At 36.2% G+C, this 19,248-nt stretch overlaps 1 pseudogene; it reads right to left on the minus strand.

Moving 5' to 3' along the window:
* Positions 1–1,909: 1,909 nt before the first annotated feature.
* LOC129540060 (coiled-coil-helix-coiled-coil-helix domain-containing protein 2 pseudogene) lies at positions 1,910–2,341 on the minus strand (annotated as a pseudogene).
* Positions 2,342–19,248: the final 16,907 nt, after the last annotated feature.

A 19,248-nucleotide genomic window follows, 5' to 3' on the forward strand; every position in this document is an offset into this window, starting at 1 on the left:
GGGAAGCCTCTGTGGAGAACACGATGCCTAACAAGTAAAGCCCATCTCAGGCCATGGTGATAAAAGAAAATTGCCACACAGCCATGTGTGAATGCAAGGCAGGAGGCGGGAGGAAGGGGAGGAGAGAGTCCTCCCATGCACGTGTCCCTGCAGCTGTCAGGGATGATGTTACAGACCATGGATGAGAATGCAGAATTCCCCTTCCCTTTCCCAGGGCAGATGACCTTTCAGAAATTAAACAAATCAATTTTGTGTCCTCGGAGGAGGCATGTTTGACTGCCTTGATTCAATGGACTCCATTGTTTTCAGGTGAAACCAGGTGATTCAGTTCATCACTGATGTCTTCCTAAGGAGGTTTTGTCTGTAAATTTTCCTCTGGAATAATTTTGTAAGATCTGGATTAGACATGCCACTACATACAGTTTAAAGACACACATACACAAAGAATAAAGAGCATTCTCCCCTAAGTGCAGAGACATCGGTGCTATAGACCACGCATACTGGTTTTTCTAGTATACAAGGCAAGAGATTAACCAAGACCTGAGTAAGGTTGTACTGATAAAGGTTCACTTGCAGAATGCTCATGGAGAATAATCGAGGGTAGCAAAAAACAATGAAGTTTAAAAATAACTCATCTGTCAAAGAAGCAATCAAAGTGAGAATTAGAAAAAAAAAATACTGCTTAGCACTGCTGGTTTCATACTACCAAGTGGTCTCAAAATCATTTAATATTGTTTAAAATGACTGTGCCCCTTGGCATCCGTGGAATTAAATGCAAGTCTTCGCTGAAGAATTCTCTCAAAAGTTCAAGGAATAAGCTGTCACAGTCAGAAATTTAAAATCCAAACCAAACAAAAATAAGAAACAAACCACTGTGATAAGAGACAGCAGGGGGAAAAAAAAAGTCCTCTCATATTAATATCATGAGATACAGATTATAAAATAGATATTTTTAATATAGTTAAAGATGAGGTTGAACATATAAACCATTTGAATAAGGAAAAAGAATATTTTTTAAGTGATCAAATAGGTCTGATAACCGAATGAATGTTTGGAAATGAAAAATATAGTTGAAATTTTTTGCCATGCCATACAGAAAATGAAAATTTTTACAAATTCAAGTATATCATTTCTGTTACCTTTATTTTTTTTAATACTCTATTTAGAAGTTACTTTGGTGTAAACTGAATCCAATTTCATATTTTCCATATGGCTACCCTCTTATCCTAACACTATTTATTAAATATATCATTTTACTCCACTGATTTGAAATACCAGCTTTATCAGAAACTAATCCCAGTATTTATTTGCATCTTTTCCTGGGATATCTATTCTCTTTATGTGCTGGTACTAAACTGTTTTCATTACTATAATGTTCATGATTTTTTTCAATATCTGGTAAGGGCTAGTCCTCTATCATTACTATTTTCTTGCTTTATTCCCAAAATATTAATGTTGGTATTTTTCTTGAAAAAGTTCAATGTGTATATTTATTTAGAGAGAATTGCCATCATTTTCCATTATTTAAGTGTGTCTTACCATCTATTCAAGAACTTTTTAATGACCTTTTGAAGTCCTTCAAAGTTTTCTTCATGTGAATCTTCTTTTTAGAAAGAAAATCATTTTATTCTAATTAATTCACAAACAATAAAATCAGAAAAGCACTGTTTACAAGGCCACAACTGCCTCTTCTGCCCAACACCAAACTCAATACCATCTCAATGAATTTCTATATAGTGACAACACCCTCTTCCACCACAGTCCTGAAGCACAAAAGCTATTAATGATTCAGGAGAGGTTTAATGGGTGCTTTCACACTTTATATCTTCATTATTAATTATATTTTAAATGCTAAATCAACATGGCCATGAGAGGTGATTTTTCATGTCTTCAATCCGATCTTCTTGATTTAAGCATTGGCCAATCTGCACTGTTTCAACTCCTCACTGAAACCGTCACAAAATTTAAGGTCACCCTGGCTCTGGGCACACTCCAAAAACTGTTTTACCTCATAGAAGCAGGGGCTATTCTGCTGCAGCTGTGGCAGCTGGGTTCCCTGATGTTCCTGGTAAGTGATGTTAGGGCTTGAGGGCTCAACACTGCTTCCCCCACTGAAGCCCCCAGTGATGACATGATGCAGAGTGTGGCCCACGGCAGAACCCATAGCCATCTGGGCCATCAGACCTGGCTGCTGGGAACAGCAACGGGAGCCAGTGGCAGAGGGGGCAGCCGCTGCTGGTGGCTGAGCTATGGGCGCTGACCTGGGTGCTACTCTCATCTGAGGCACACAGCTGGCAGGAGGGGCCACACGGGAAGTGCGGCTTCAACTTCCACTAGGCATCTTCTTTTTTTTTTTAATTTATTTTATTGGAGGCAAATTACCTTACATTAATATATTGGTTGTTTTTGCCATACATTGACACGAATCCGCCCCGGGTGTACATGTGTTCCCTTTCTTGAACCCCCCTCCCACCTTCCTCTTCCCCATATCCTCCCTCCAGGTCATCCCCGTGCACCAGCCCCAAGCATCCTGTATCATGCGTCGAACCTGGACTGGTGATTCATTTCACATATGATAATATACATGCTACAATGCCGTTCTCCCCAATCATCCCACCTTCACCCTCTCCCACAGAGTCCCAAAGACTGTTGTATATGCCTATGTCTCTTTTGCTGTCTCGTATACAGGGTTAAGGTTACCATCTTTCTAAATTCCATATATATGCGTTAGTATACTGTATTGATGTTTTTCTTTCTGGCTTACTTCACTCTGTATAACAGGCTCCAATTTCATCCACCTCATTAAAATTGATTCAAATGCATTCTTTTTGATGGCTGAAAAATATTCCATTGTGTATATGTACCAAAGCTTTCTTATCCATTCATCTGCAGATGGACATCTAGGTTGCTTCCATGTCCTGGCTATTATAAACAGTGCTGCAATGAACATTGGAGTACATGTGTCTCTTTCAATTCTGATTTCCTCGGTGTGTATGCCCAGGAGTGCGATTGCTGGATCACATGGCAGTTCTATTTCCAGTTTTTTGAGGGATCTCCACACTGTTCTCCATAGTGGCTGTACTAGTTTGCATTCCCACCAACAGTGGAAGAGGGTTCCCTTCTCTCCACACCCTCCAGCATTTTTTGCATGGAGACTTTTGGATAGCAGCCATTCTGACTGGTGTGAAATGGTATCTCATTGTGGTTTTGATTTGCATTTCTCTGATTATGAGGGACGTTGAGCATTTTTTCATGTGTTTGTTAGCCATCTTTATGTCTTCTTTGGAGAAATGTCTGTTTAGTTCTTTGGCCCATTTTTTGATTGGGTCACTTATTTTTCTGGAATTGAGCTGCAGGAGCTGCTTGTATATTTTGGAGATTAATCCTTTATCAGTTGCTTCATTTGCTATTATTTTCTCCCATTCTGAAGGCTGTCTTTTCACCTTGCTTATAGTTTCCTTTGCTGTGCAGAAGCTTTTGGTTTTAATTAGGTCCCATTTGTTTATTTTTGCTTTTATTTCCAATATTCTGGGAGGTGGGTCATGGAGGATCCTGCTGTGATTTATGTTGGAGAGTGTTTTGCCTACGTTCTCCTCTACTATTCAACATAGTTCTGGAAGTTTTGGCTATAGCAATCAGAGCAGAAAAAGACATAAAAGGAATCCAAATTGGAAAAGAAGAAGTAAAACTTTCACTCTTCGCTGATGACATGATCCTCTACACAGAAAACCCTAAAGACTCTACCAGAAAACTATTAGAGCTAATCAATGAATACAGTAAAGTTGCAGGATATAAAATCAACACACAGAAATCCCTTGCATTCCTATACACTAATAATGAGAAAATAGAAAGAGAAATTAAGGAAACTATTCTATTCACTGTTGCAACGAAAAGAATTAAATACTTAGGAATATATCTACCTAAGGAAACAAAAGACTTGTACATAGAAAACTATAAAACACTAGTGAAAGTAATCAAAGAGGACACTAATAGATGGAGAAATATACTGTGTTCGTGGATTGGAAGAATAAATATTGTGAAAATGAGTATACTACCCAAAGTAATTTATACATTCAATGCAATCCCTATCAAGCTACCAATGATATTTTTCACAGAACTAGAACAAATAATCTCACAATTTGTATGGAAATACAAAAAACCTCGAATAGCCAAAGCAATCTTGAAGAAGAATGGAACTGGAGGAATTAACCTGCCAGACTTCAGGCTATACTACAAAACCACAGTCATCAAAACAGTATGGTACTGGCATAAAGACAGAAATATAGATCAATGGAACAAAATAGAAAGCCCAGAGATAAATCCACACACCTATGGACACCTTATCTTCGACAAAGGAGGCAAGAATATAAAATGGAGAAAAGACAGTCTCTTTAACAAGTGGTGCTGGGAAAACTGGTCAGCCACTTGTAAAAGAATGAAACTAGAACACTTCCTAACACCATACACCAAAATAAACTCAAAATGGATTAGAGAGCTAAATGTAAGACCATATTCCACTAGGCATCTTGACCGCACTGCTAAGCGACATCGACAGGTGCACGACCCTGGCGGATTCTCTTCATGTGAATCTTGTACATTTCTTAGATTTATTCCTAGGTATTCTCTTGTAGTTCTTGTCTCTGTAAATTGCATACTTTCTATGTGATTGTTCATATATTGGTAAATTATTGATGGTGTTTTAATTTTGCTCTCAGCTACCTACTAAATTGTCTAACTCTTGTAATGATTTTTAAATAGATTTTCTACCATAATATTTTCTTACCTGCAAAGAATGTTTTCTTCCTTTTCATTTCCTTTCCTTCCCTTTCCTTTTCCTTGTAATTTTCCCTCTTTTTCTCTAATGACATCGGCTAGTATTGGCCAAAGTTAAATAATACTGGTCATAATGTGCATTCTTGTTTTGTTTCTGATTTTAATACAACTCAGTGTTTCACTGTATAGTTTTTGGCATTTCTAATGATATATGTATTTTTTCATGTTAACAAACTATTCATCTATTACTACTTTTAATAAGATTTTTTTATTGAAAGGGATATTGAAATGTTATTAGATACCTTCTCAGCATCTTCAAGAGTGTTCACATAGTATTTCTCTTTTGATACATGTTTAAGCTGTATTGCTTAATATATTCATTAATATTGAGCCATCTTTGCACTTTTGATATTCAGTTCAGTTCAGTTCAGTCTCTCAGTCGTGTCCGACTCTGTGACATGTATTTGATTTATGTGCTACTAGATTCTGTTACTACCAATCTAGTGGAGGTAATGGAATTCCAGCTGAGCTATTTCAAATCCTAAAAGATGATGCTGTTAAAGTGCTGCACTCAATATGTCAGCCAATTTGGAACACTCAGCAGTGGCCACAGGACTGAAAAAGTTCAGTTTTCACTCCAGTCGCAAAAAAGGACCATGCCAAAGAGTGTTCAAACTACCGTACAGTTGTGCTCATTTCACATGCTAGAAAAGGTTATACTCCAAATCCTGCAAGATAAACTTTAGCTGACTGTGATTCGAGACCTTCCAGATGTACAAACTGGGTTTCGAAAAGACAGAGGAACAAGAGATCAAATTGCCAGCATTCACTGGATCACAGAGAAAGCAAGGGAATTCCAGAAAAACATCTACTTCATTGACTATGCTAAAGCCTTTGACTGTGTGGATCACAACATACTGTGGAAAATTCTTATAAAGAGATGGGAATACCACCTTATCTGTCTCCTGAGAAACCTATATGCAGGACAAGAAGCAACAGTTAGAACCAGACATGGAACAACTGATTGGTACCAAACTGGGAAAGGAGTAAGACAAGGCTGTATGTTGTCACCCTGTTTACTTAACTTATATGCAGAGTACATCATGAGAAATGCTGGGCTGGATGAAACACAGACCAGAATAAAGATTGCCGGGAGAAATGTCAACAACCTCAGATATGCAGATGATACCACTCTAATGGTAGAAAGTGAAGAAAGGAACTAAAGAGCCTCTTGATGAGAGTGAAAGAGGAGAATGAAAAAGCTGAGTTAAAACTCAACATTAAGAATCATGTTATCTGGTTCCATCGCTTCATGGCAGACAGATGGGGAAAAAGTGAAAGAAGTGGCAGATTTTATTTTTCTGGGCTCCAGAATCACTGCGAACAGTGACTGCAACCATGAAATTAAAAGACACTTGCTCCTTGGAGGAAAAGCTTTGACAAACCTAGACAGCATATTCCAAAACAGAGACATCACTTTGATGACGAAGGTCTGTCTAGTCAAAGCTATGGTTTTTCCAATAGTCATGTAAGGATGTGAGAGTTGGTCCATAAAGAGGGCTGAGCACCAAAGAATGGATGCTTCTGAATTGTGGTGCTGCAGAAGACTGTTGAGAGTCTCTTTGACTGCAAGGAAATCATAAAGGAATTTGTAAAAGAAATCATAAAGGAAATCAACCCTAAATATTCATTGGAAAAACATGCTGAAGCTGCAATACTTGGCCATCTGATTCAAAGAGATGACTCACTGGAAAATTCCCTAATGCTGGGAAAGACTGAAGACAAAAGGAGAAAAGGGCAGCACAGGATAAGATGGTTAGCATCACCAGCTCAATGGATGTGAACCTGAGCAAACTCTGGGAGATGGAGAGGACAGGGAAGCCTGGCATGCTGCAGTCCATGGGGTCACAAAGAGTTGGTCAGACACAACTTAGCGACTGAACAACAATAAGAGTCTACTGGCTAGTATTTTATTTACATTGTTTAGGGATTGGACTGTGTCAGTTTTATATTGAATTGATAAAAAAGATTTTGGAAACTTTCCTTTTAATACTGTTGAACCGTTAAATAATATTACAAGTACATGTTCCATCAAGATTTGATAGAATTCACTTATAAAATTCACTAAAAATTGACCTATCTGTAACTTTCTTCCTTTATTGGGGTCAGTTTTAATAGTTTATATTTCTCTGTTTGTGGTGTTTGCATGAAGCTGAACAATATATTCTTATTATTTTTTAAATTTAAATATCTATGCTTATTTTTCTACATTCATTTTTTATACCTATATATGTGCTTCTTCTTTTTTAATTTATATTGTTTGAAAAGCTTTGCTAAATGTTTACCTTTTTGTTTTTTCTTGAAGAACTTTCTCGAGATATGTTTATTTGTTCTATCATTTTCTATTCTTTAATTCTTGCTTTTACCTTTACTAACATCTCCTTTTTGTTGTTAAGATTACTGTGTTGTTCTTTTTTCTAACTCATTAAATTGAGTGCTTAATTATTTACTTTTTTCATTTGTCTTTCAATTGACAAACTATTTTTGGCATAGTTTGTTTTTTTTTTTTTAAGAAAGATTCATAGGAACTATGTTCTTTGAGGATTTATATGTTTGAAATCATCTGCAGGTTATCTTTATGCCTAAACTATACTTTGGAACTAAAATTCTTAGGTCATAGGATCCCTGAGAATACTGAGGCAGTAAATTGCTACAATGTTGAATGTTGCTTTAAAGGAGTATGCAACAGCTTGATTTCTATCTCTTCCCCTTGAGGTGATTTGATTTTCTGTCTGAAAGATCCTACCTATCTTTGAAGTCCAGTAACTTTATTAGGATATGTTCTAGTCCTAGTGTTGGTTCTTCCTGGAAAATGATGTGCTTGTTTAAATGTACAGATTCAAGTCCTTTATTTCAGAAGAATTTTCTTGAATTATACTTTGAATATTTTTTGTGTGCTTGATTGTTCTGTCTTCTGAATGCATAACTGAACATCCAATCTGTCTTAAATGTATTTTTTCCTGTAATTCCTTAAAATTCTTTTTTTTTTTTTTCCTTTTCTTTTGCTGTTTTCTTGAGCCTGTCCTCCGTTTCTTTAGCTTGTTTTCAACAAGTTTTCTTCCTTCCTGCAATGTCCATTTCTGGATGTCAGTACTTCTCTATCCTCGGTTCACTCAGGTCAACTTTATCATTTCTTTCTTCAGTTCTTTTATCAGTGCTTTGGAGTTTTGATTCATGTAGTCCACTCTTTCACTGAATTATTTGAATCTGAAAGAAGTTTTTGGTCACAATTTTCAAGTATTCCACAATAAATTTTTATCTGATGAATGCTGAATTTTTCTTTTCTCCTTTGCCTTTTTCTTGCAATGATTTTGTCTCCTGGTTCCCTCTTCGAAAGTTTTATTGAAATGCAATTCATATACAATATGACTTACCACTTAAAGTGTATAATTCAGTATTTTAAAGTACTTTCAGAGAGTCATGAAACCTTTCCTGGTTCCTTTTTTTTTGTTGTTCTCTTTTTTCCTTTCTGGACCAGTTTTATAGAGAAGGAAAATGTGAGAGATGTAAGAGACTCTGAACAACCTCTGGACCAACAAGATGTTGTCCTAACTCAAAATAAAGCATATACAAGGTTTAATGGACTTTATTGTGAGTGTGAGTGTATATTCAGACTTCACAAAATTTTAATGACTAGACTTGGCAGCTTCAGGGTCACTTATTAACCTTGGCTTCTCTGTTACCTCAAAAAATTTTTTTGCAGAATGTCATGGCTGTATAATTTCAAAACAGATCTTGGAGAATTCTAGAGCCATTTTGCAAACCTCAGCCTTTTTTTCCCCAAACAAGGAACTTGATTTTTGCCTTGGAAAACTGTTGACTCTACCTGAGCTCTGCAACCATGGGTATTGTCTTTTGGGGTTCTTTCTCTGGTCACATTTTCATGCACTTGGCAGCAGCTCCTCTTTATAAAGTTTAGGGCAAAAGTATTGCCTGATTTCTTCCTAAGTGGAGTGTTTATTCCATTTTTATTCTTATTGTTTCAGATTGGTTTCAGAAAGCAGATTCAGTCTTAGTCAACTCCAGCTTCTATAAGAAACAGCATACATTGGAAGACTTATCAACAACAGAAACTTACATCTCACAGTTCTAGAGGCTGGATTTTTTTTTTTTTTTTTTGAGATCAGGGTGCCAGCATGATTGGGTTCTAGTGAGGACCTTTTTCTGGATTGCAAACTGCTGTCTTCTTAGGTCCTCACATGGTAGATAGGAAGCAAATGCTCTCATGACTCTTAAACAAGAGTAATTGCATTCATGAGGTCTCCACTCATATGACCTCTTCTAACACTAATGACCTCCCAAAGGCCATTGGAAAGTAGGGTTTCAACATGAATTTGGAGGCAGGGGACACACAAAGTTTGTAACACAGAAATTTCTTTATTTTACCATCTTAAAATGAGAGATCGATCATTTTATTATTAAGTTCTTTTTATTTTTCAAACATACTTAAACCTCTATTTCTTGTCCATCAACTTTAGACTATATATATTTTGATTCGTTACTTTGTAACTAAGAAAATAAACATATCTACAATTCTTTTTCCTTTCTTCTCTCTATTTTTCTTTTCTATATTCTCTCTGTTGCCAAGCAACATCTGCTAGTATTCCATTATTTTTACCACACTAAGATTCATGGCATTTATATTCTTCTCTGTAACTGTAATTAAGTGTCTGTGCTTTTGTCTGTAAGCTACAGTAAAAATGTAAAAAAAATAGAAATTGGTTAAATTATTATGGACTGTATAAATATAGTGAGCCATGGAGTAAAATAGTGTTATTGGAGCCTCAGAGAAAGATGCATAATCCTATACCACTAACTCATAGAGGAAAATGTTCCAAGTATCATGTCAAACAAGTTGTCTTTTTTATACTCTGAGAAAAGTACCCTTGTATTTTTGTTGCTCTACATTTCTTGTACAGTGCCCCCCAAAGCTTTCAATTACTTTTCTTTTTTCTTTTCAATATATATATTATATAAAGATTATTTATGATATATACAGTATGTGTGTTCAATCGCTAAGTCATGTCTGACTCTTTTGCGACCCTATGGACTGTAGCATGCCAGGCCCTTCTATCCATGATATCTTCCTGGTAAGAATACCAGAGTAGGGTTGCCATTTCCTCCTCCTCCAGGGGATCTTCCCAACCCAAGGATCAAACCTGCGTCTCCTGCATTCTCAGGCAGATTCTTTACCACTGAGCCACCTGGGAAGGATATGCAGTATGTACATTCACTATAACTTTATTTTTTTAATATTCTTTTCAGTGTGGACCATTTCTAAAGTTTTCTATTGAATTTGTTATTATCACTTCTATTGTTTTTTTATATTCTGATTTTTGGCCAAGAAGCAAGTTGGGTCTTAACTCCCTAACCAGGGATGGAGCTCACACCCCTTGCATTGGAAGGCAAAACCTTAACCCTTGGACTGCCAGGGAAGTCCCTCATCATAACTTTAAAACATTCATTTTCTTCACCATACTACCTTTTAATAAAATCTATTTTCTTCATGAAGATAACCTTTCTGGGGTCCAATAAACAGTTACTTACTTTTATGAGCTTGTTTTTTGTTTTTGTTTTTAGATTCCACATGCAAGTGAGATCATACAATATTTGTCTTTCTCTGTCTGCTTAGCATAATGCCCTCTAATTTCAACCATATTGTGGCAAATGGAAAGATTTTCAATAATATTCCATAGACATATGAAAATACCACAGTTTCTTTATCCATTCATCCATCAATGGACACTTCAGTTATTTCTATTCAAATAATACTGGCAATGAACATGGTGGTACAGATATCTTTTTGAGTTATTATTTTCATTTCCTTCAGATAAATACTCATAACTAAAATTTCTGGGCCACATAGTAGTTCTATTTTTAATTTCTTAAATGTCAGCAAATTTCTTAAATTGGCTTCCCTGATAGCTCAGTTGGTAAAGAATCCAACTGCATTGCAGGAGACCAAGGTTTGATTCCTGGGTCAGGAAGATCCACTGGAGAAGGGATAGGCTCTCCACTCCAGTATTCTTGGGCTTCCCTGTGGCTCAGCTGGTATAGAATCTGCCTGCAATGTGGGAGACCTAGGTTCAGTTCCTGGGTTGGGAAGATCCCCTGGAGAAGGGAAAGGCTACTCACTCCAGTATTCCTGCCTGGAGAATTCCATGGACTGTACAATCCATAGGGTTGCAAGGAGTCGGACACAACTGAGTGACTTTCACTTTTAAATGTCAGCCAATACCATAAACACTGTGTATAACACATTTGAACTGACATATTGCATGTCTGGTAATTCTTTGATTGAATACCAGACATGAGAAAGGAAAACTGTAGATATAAATTGAGGCCCTGGCTAATGTATCAGAGAAGACTAACCTGCTATTTAGCAGTCAATAAGAGTAGAGACAGATCGTGTTAAGCCAATCTGGGATGAGCTCGTTTGAAGGTAGGTTTCAGTCTTTTTTGCCTACTGCTCTATTTCCTACTGAGCCGTATACCTAGAGTGGAAGTCTGGGCAGAATATGAGGGGCCTTCCTCATTGGTGGGCACTGATCTCTGTAATTTCTGCCACCCAGTCTGAGAGATTGCCAAAAGATCTGATTGACTTCCCAGGGTCCTAGCTGACACTCTTTCCTTTGGTCCTTGCCCTGTGGTACATAAACCGTCTAAGATCAGCAAATTCATTGAAATGAAATTTTTACAGAATATACCACCATTCTCTTTGGAATCCTTGCCCTTCAAGTCTTGTCAATGATCTCAGCTTCAACCTTTATAAATTATAAAACAGAAGAGCAAATGAAAACAAGCAGAAGAAAGAAAGTAGTACACAAGAGCAAAAATCAGTGAATTAGAAAACAGAAAAATAATGAAGTCAATGAAATCAAAAACTGACTCTTTGAGAGAGAAAAGGATAAACTTCTACCCAGACTGATCAAAAAAGCAAAAAAAATAAAACACAAGTTACCATTATCAGGAATGAGAGCAGGAATGTAACTATAGAGCCTAATCATATTAAAAGTAATATGAGTAAAAGAATAACTTTATACCGATCAGTTCAACAACAGATGAAATAGACAAATTCCTTGAAAAGCATAAACTACCAAAACTCATCAAGAAGAAATAGATAACTTGAATTATGCTTTATCTGTTAAAGACATTGAATTTATGATTTAAAAGCTTCCTACAAAGAAAGCTCCAGGACTAGATTGCTTCACTGGGAAACTTAACCAAACATTTAATGAAAGAAATTTTACCAGTTCTGCCTGGAGAAGGGAATGGCAACCCACTCCAGTATTCTTGTCTGGAGAATTCCATGGCCAGATAGATGAGCCTGGCTGGCTACAGTCCATGGGGTCGCAAAGAGTCAGACATGACTGAGCGATTAACTCTTTACATTTACTGGATTTTGGAGAATTGTTCCTTTGAGATTCCAACCTCACTACCAAATACGTAAAAGCTTGGTGAAGAATTATTCCATTTACTACCCTCCTTTAAAAGAAGTGATTAGACATTAATGAGAAAGGACCAAAGGGACCAATTTAAAGCTGGACAAGGGAAATACAATTCTTTTATGTTTTGTCCAGATCCTAGTTGTTAGAACAAAGTTAAACCTTCAGTCTTAAAAACAAAATCCTTGGAAGTTTTAATTGAACATTTTATACACTTAAAATCTTGCCATGGTGCTTTGCATATCAGTGTAGCACATGAAAGGCTTTGTGCAAACAAGCAACATTTCCTTTTCTGAGTATTGAAATGTGATAACACCATCTCATCAATTTTAACTTGAAATCAAAGCTATCAGATTTTTTTTTAATAATTTAGGAAAGGTGAAGCTAGGGGACTAGAAGACTTCTAAATTGGCTTCTTCAGATCTAATGATTTAAATATAACCAGTTTTTGTTGGGACTTTATAAAATTATCTTGTATATATGACTGTTAGTGAAATGAAGTGTCCGACACTTTGCGACCCCATGGACTGTAGTCTACCAGGCTCCTCCGTCCACGGAATTTTCCAGGCAAGAGTACTGGAGTGGGTTGCCATTTCCTTCTCCAGAGGATCTTCCCAACCCAGGGATCAAACCCGGGTCTCCCGCATTGCAGGCAGATGCTGTTATATAACTATATATATAGCTATTAACTAATCTATAAATTATAATAAATATATTTTCAATTATTAAGTGTTACATGATATTTTGGTTCAGCCTCTATGAGACTAGCATTACTGTGATATTGAAACCATAAATAAAGTGTTCCATAGTCTTGGCACTGGTAAAAATACAAATTTGTTAGGTTCTAGCAAATCAAGATGCATGTTATAATCTTTAACCGTGAAAAGAATAGTAAAATAATGTATAATTAAGCTTATCAAAAAGGAAATGAAATTATAAAAACTATTTGATTAAACTTTTTTTAAAAATGCAAGAAAGAAGAGTGAAAGAGAATAGATGAGACAAATAGAAAGCAAATGGTAAGATAGTGGTTGTAAACCCTGATACAGTCATAATTACTTTAAGTATAAGTATCTTGATTAAAAGGCAGAGGTTATGTGGTCTGGATGAAATAAAAAAGCTGTGGCACTCAAGCAGGAGAGCATGCAGAGATAGGCAGAGGATTCATGCCTGCAGGTTTCAGAGCAAACTACCAAGTGTGTTTCTCAGATTTGAGGGACTTATCCTGAAACATAAGACCTAAATCCTTGGGGCCAGAGGAAAATGGACAGGCAGAAGTTACAAACAAAAGGAGATGAACTAAAGAACCACATATTTAAGTTTAGTATAGAGCATGCTGCTGATAAATATTTAACAACTGGCTCTGCAAGTGTAGCTTCAACATGGATGTTGAATAATATATTTTGTTAATGTTAACAAGTGAGATGGAAGTGAAACAGTGAAGACATGTTGGCATTTCATTCATTCATCAATTATGTGGGATGTGTGACATCTTTACCGAATTGGATGACAGTTTTTTATAACATAAGAATAGTTCATTTGGGGTTTTGTTGTTGTTTTCTCCTTTTTTGCTATTCACAATGTGATGTCTACAGACAGGACATATTTGTAAGTTTCATCTGCATTGTTTGCATTTTCTCTATCACTTTCTTAGGTGTAGACCAAGATTCAGCAAACTAAACCCAGCTCTACATAGATAGCTTTTCAATTATCCATTCAGATCTAAATATCATGCTTTGATGTGCACCAAAATACATGAATAAGTTCTCTTTAGTAGTCAAATACTGTACATCATTCCTTCTTACCGTCAACTTATATTTCCTTTCCATTTCTTCCATGTAATTTTATCTTAATGTAACATCATTACTTTAAAAAAATTGTATTGATTACCCTATCATATTACTCTGCAATAAAAATCACATATGTTAACAAGACTTATGTGGTGATCATTTTACAATATATACAGATACCAAATCGTTACAATATATACAGATACCAGATGCCTGAAACTAATAATAATGTTATATGTCATTTATACCTCAATAAACATTTCTTAATTTAACTTCCTATACCTGTATGTCTCCTAAATGTTAAAGTTATTCGAAAGTAATCACTTAATGATACTGGTGAGGCGTTTCTCTATTAGTTCATGTAACCACAGGTAAATACTCACGTATGACATTTTCAGAATGTCAGGCCTGAGACAGGCTTGGCATCAATTCTGTTCCTCCTTTTAGTTTTTTTAGCAATCAGAGCAGAGAACCCATGTTTACATAAATAACTAGATGGAGGTAAAAGGACTTTTATTTTTTAAATATCAACCAGGTCTTGGAAATCCTTCAAGTTATATACCAGAATCAAATATTATTTTTAATGGTCTATCACTGATAAGTTGATTAGATCCTCCCTCAATTTTGTTGAAACCCAGGAATTAGAAACCACCAAGTCTGTAAAAAAACTTTGTTTCCTCATCTTTAAAATCTTTCTTTTTCTCAATTTCTCATAATTTTGCCAAAAGAGCCAATCTAAGACTTGAAATTTCTTTTACTTATTCTTGTAATTTTTAGATAAATCTCATTTTTATAGATTAAACTTGTTAAACTGAGATTTAAAAAAGAAAGACAACATTGGAATTATAAATCCTTTGTGAACAAAGTATAATCATGCTGAATTTCAGTTTTCTAGAACATCCTAAAATGTCTTAAAATGTGGACAGAGTTGGATACTTGACAGATGTTAGATGAAGTTAGTAATTTATTTAATGATTAAAAAGAAGCATGTTTATAATTATATGTTTGATATTATTTTAAAAATCACATCAAAATATGAGAAGGAGGAATTACCTCTAATTAAATAAAGTTGCTTTTATAAAGTTCAGGATATTATGTTCTAGTTTATGTTTTGGGAACATTTTATCCTACACCTGTACAACGGTAGATGTTCTATTTTTTTTAACCGACTTTATTACTTAAGAAGTTCACAACAAAACTGAGCAGAAGGTCCAGAGACTTCCCATATATCCCCAGCTCTTAAACTTGCTTAAGGTCCCCCAATATTAACATCCCCCACCACAGCGGTACATTTGTTAAAATTGTTAAACCTACACTGATACTTCATGATCACCCAAAGTCTGCAGCTTACATTAGGATTCACTCTTGGTATTGTACATTCTGTGGGTTTAGACAAATGTGTAATGACGTGTATCCGCCAGTGTAAAACTATACAGCCTCTAAGCATGTCAGATGACCTCACCCTCACCTCTAATCCTTGGCAACCACTGACAGTTTTATTGTCTCCTTGGTTTTACCTTTTCTAGATTGCAACAGTGTTGGAAACACAGTATATAGCCTTTTTAGATTGACTTCTTTCCCTTGGTAATATGCATTTATGTTTACCCCATGTCTTTTCATAGCTTGATAGCTCATTTCTTTTCTGTGCTGAATAATATGCCATTGCCTGGATATGTCAGTTTATCCATTCTCCTACTGAAGGACCATCTTGGTTGTCTCCGAATTTTGGCAGTTATGATTAAGTTTACTATAAATATCCATGTTCAGGTTTTTGTGTGGACATAAGTTTTCAAGTTTTTTAGGTAAAGACTAGGGAGTGAGATTGCTGAATTTCGTGGGAAGAGTATGTTTAGTTTTGAAACCACCGAAGTAAACTGTCTTTGAAACAGCTGTGATATTTTGTATTTCCAGCAGCCGTAAATGAGAGTTCCTGTTGCCAAAATCTGGTATTGTTAGTATCCTGGCCAGCGCTTTGTGTTGTTTGTGTTTGCATTGTGTGTAGCGTATAGTGGTATTTCATTGTTCTCTAAATGTGCATTTATGTGAAGCATCTCTTCATATGCTTCATTGCTATCTGTGTATTTTCTTTGGTGAGGTGTCAGTTAAGGTCTTTGGCCCCTTTTTTAATGGGTTGTTGTTTCCTGACTGAATTTTAAGTGTTCTTTGTTTATTTTGGTGGCTGTCCTTTATCACATATGTCTTGCAAATATTTCTCTCAGTATGACTTGTCTTTTCATTTTCATAGATATTCTATTTTGAAGAATGCAATTTACTTTGTGAAAAGTAATATTAATAACAAAAGGAAAGTATTAGACCATCAGTAAGTAAAGGACTTATAAAAAGTTTATTAATCATTGTTGCTATACATATTATTTACAGTAGAATATAACATTCCTTTTATAATGGCCTGGGAATGTAAAAAAATTAAAATAAATATAAAATATATATTATATGGAATAATATAAATCTAATAACTATATGGTGAAAAGAATAATTGATTAGCAGGTAGTTGACTAGCAACAATGAGAAGGAGACATATGCCCAAATAAAAAACAAATATCAGTTCATAGCATCCCACCATCTTTTGGCAAAATTAATGAAAATGTTTCACCTACCAGTCTGAATAAGTGTTCAAGAAAACATAAGACCTGAACTTAGATGTATATTTCATTTTTAGATGCAACACTAGCCTTCTGGAAACATTGGAAATTAGTGTGGACTGCTTCTCTTCCTCCTCCCCCAAATCATGCAAAAATGCATCTGAAATGGACCAAGGCATGATTCATGCCTTAAACGGGAACACTCTCCTAATTCTATCACCAAGAAAGGTGGAAATTCAGAAAGATTTGAGGCAGACTGATACATCATTTAAAAATGTTAATACTAAAATTCTTAGATTAGTGGGGATAGATAAGATAGACAAGAGCCAGAGCTTTTCATAAATTTGTCCCTTGTGTACTCTCACAAGCCTTGCTCTTAGAGGCAATGCATTCTTGACAATAGTTATGGGGTGAAATTATTAAACAAGAATTGTCATTTCTCCTATGACTTCAAGCTACAATGAATTCAGAACATGCCAACTGAGGCAAAATACTCACTTTCTAGTGCCTTGATCTCCCATTCCTCTGTCTGTTCTCAATCCAGCTTGAACAGGGTGGTGACCAAAACCATCCCCAAGGGGGAAAAAGAGGGCAAAATGGTTGTCCGAGGAGGCCTTATAAATAGCTAAGAAATGAAGAGAAACAAAAGGCAAAAGAGCAAAGGAAAGATATACCCATTTGAATGCAGAGTTCCAAAGAATAGCAAGGAGGGATAAGAAAGTCTTCCTCAGTGATGAATGCAAAGAAATAGAGGAAAACAATAGAATAGGAAAGACTAGAGATCCTTTCAAGAAAATTAGAGATATCAAGGGAACATTTCATGCAAAGATGGGTTCAATAAAGGACAGAAATGGTATGGACCTGACAGAAGCAGAAGATATTAAGAAGAGGTGGCAAGAATACACAGAAGAACTATACAAAAAAGATCTTCATGACCCAGATAACCACAGTAGTGTGATCACTCACCTAGAGCCAGACATCTTGGAGTGCAAAGTCAAGCAGGCCTTAGGAAGCATCACTTCGAACAAAGTTAGTGGAGGTGATGGAATTCCAGTTGAGCTATTTCAAATCCTAAGAGATGATGCTGTGAAAGTGCTGCACTAAATATGCCAACAAATTTGGAAAACAGCCACGGGACTGGAAAAAGTCAGTTTTCATTTCCAATCCCAAAGAAAGGAAATGCCAAAGAATGCTCAAACTATCTCACAATTGCACTCATCTCACATGCTAGCAAAGTATTGCTCAAAATTCTCCAAATTAGGCTTCAACAGTGTGTGAACCGAGAAATTCCAAATGTTCAAGCTGGATTTAGAACAGACAGAGGAATGAGAGATCAAATTGCCAACATCCATTGGATCATAGAAAAACCAAGGGAATTCCAGAAAAACATCTACTTCTGCTTCATTGACTGTGCTAAAGCCTTTGAAATGCAAAAAAAGCAAAATGGCTGTCTGAGGAGGCCTTACAAATAGCTGTGAAAAGAAGAGAAGCGAAAAGCAAAGGAGAAAAGGAAAGATATAAGCATCTGAATGCAGAGTTCCAAAGAATAGCAAGGAGAGATAAGAAGGCCTTCCTCAGTGATCAATGCAAAGAATTAGAGGAAAACAACACAATAGGAAACACAAGAGATCTTTTCAAGAAAATTAGAGATATCAAGGGAACATTTCATGCAAGGATGGGCTCGATAAAGGACAGAAATGGTATGGACCTAACAGAAGCAGAGGATATTAAGAAGAGGTGCCAAGAATACACAGAAGAACTGTACAAAAAAATCTTCACGACGAAGATAATCACGATGGCGTGATCACTCACCTGGAGCCAGACATCTTGGAATGTGAAGTCAAATGGGCCTTAGACAGCATCACTATGAACAAAGCTAGTGGAGGTAATGGAATTCCAGTTGAATTATTTCAAATCCTAAAAGATGATGCTGTGAAAGTGCTGCACTCAATATGCCAGAAAATTTGGAAAACTCAGCAGTGGCCACAGGACTGGAAAAGGTCAGTTTTCATTCCAATCCCAAAGAAAGGCAATGCCAAAGAATGCTCAAACTACTGCACAATTGCACTCATCTCACACGCTAGTAAAATCATGCTCAAAATTCTCCAAGCCAGGCTTCAGCAATATGTGAACCATGAACTTCCAGATGTTCAAGCAGGTTTTAGAAAAGGCAGAGGAACCAGAGATCAAATTGCCAACATCCGCTGGATCATGGAGAAAGCAAAGAGCATTCCAGAAAAACATCTATTTCTGCTTCACTGACTATGCCAAAGCCTTTGACTGTGTGGATCACAATAAACTGTGGAACATTCTGAAAGCGATGGGAATCCCAGACCACCTGACCTGCCTCTTGAGAAACCTGTATGCAGGTCAGGAAGCAACAGTTAGAACTGGACATGGAACAACAGACTGGTTCCAAATGGGAAAAGGAGTATGTCAAGGTTGTATACTGTCACCCTGCTTATTTAACTTCTATGCAGAGTACATCATGAGGAACGCTGGGCTGGAAGAAGCACAAGCTGGAATCAAGATTACCAGGAGAAATATCAATCACCTCAGATATGCAGATGACACTACCCT

The sequence above is a fragment of the Moschus berezovskii genome, chromosome 11 (assembly GCF_049115385.1).
Source record: "Moschus berezovskii isolate FMDL1 chromosome 11, NW_MosBer_1.0, whole genome shotgun sequence".
Taxonomy (NCBI): domain Eukaryota; kingdom Metazoa; phylum Chordata; class Mammalia; order Artiodactyla; family Moschidae; genus Moschus; species Moschus berezovskii.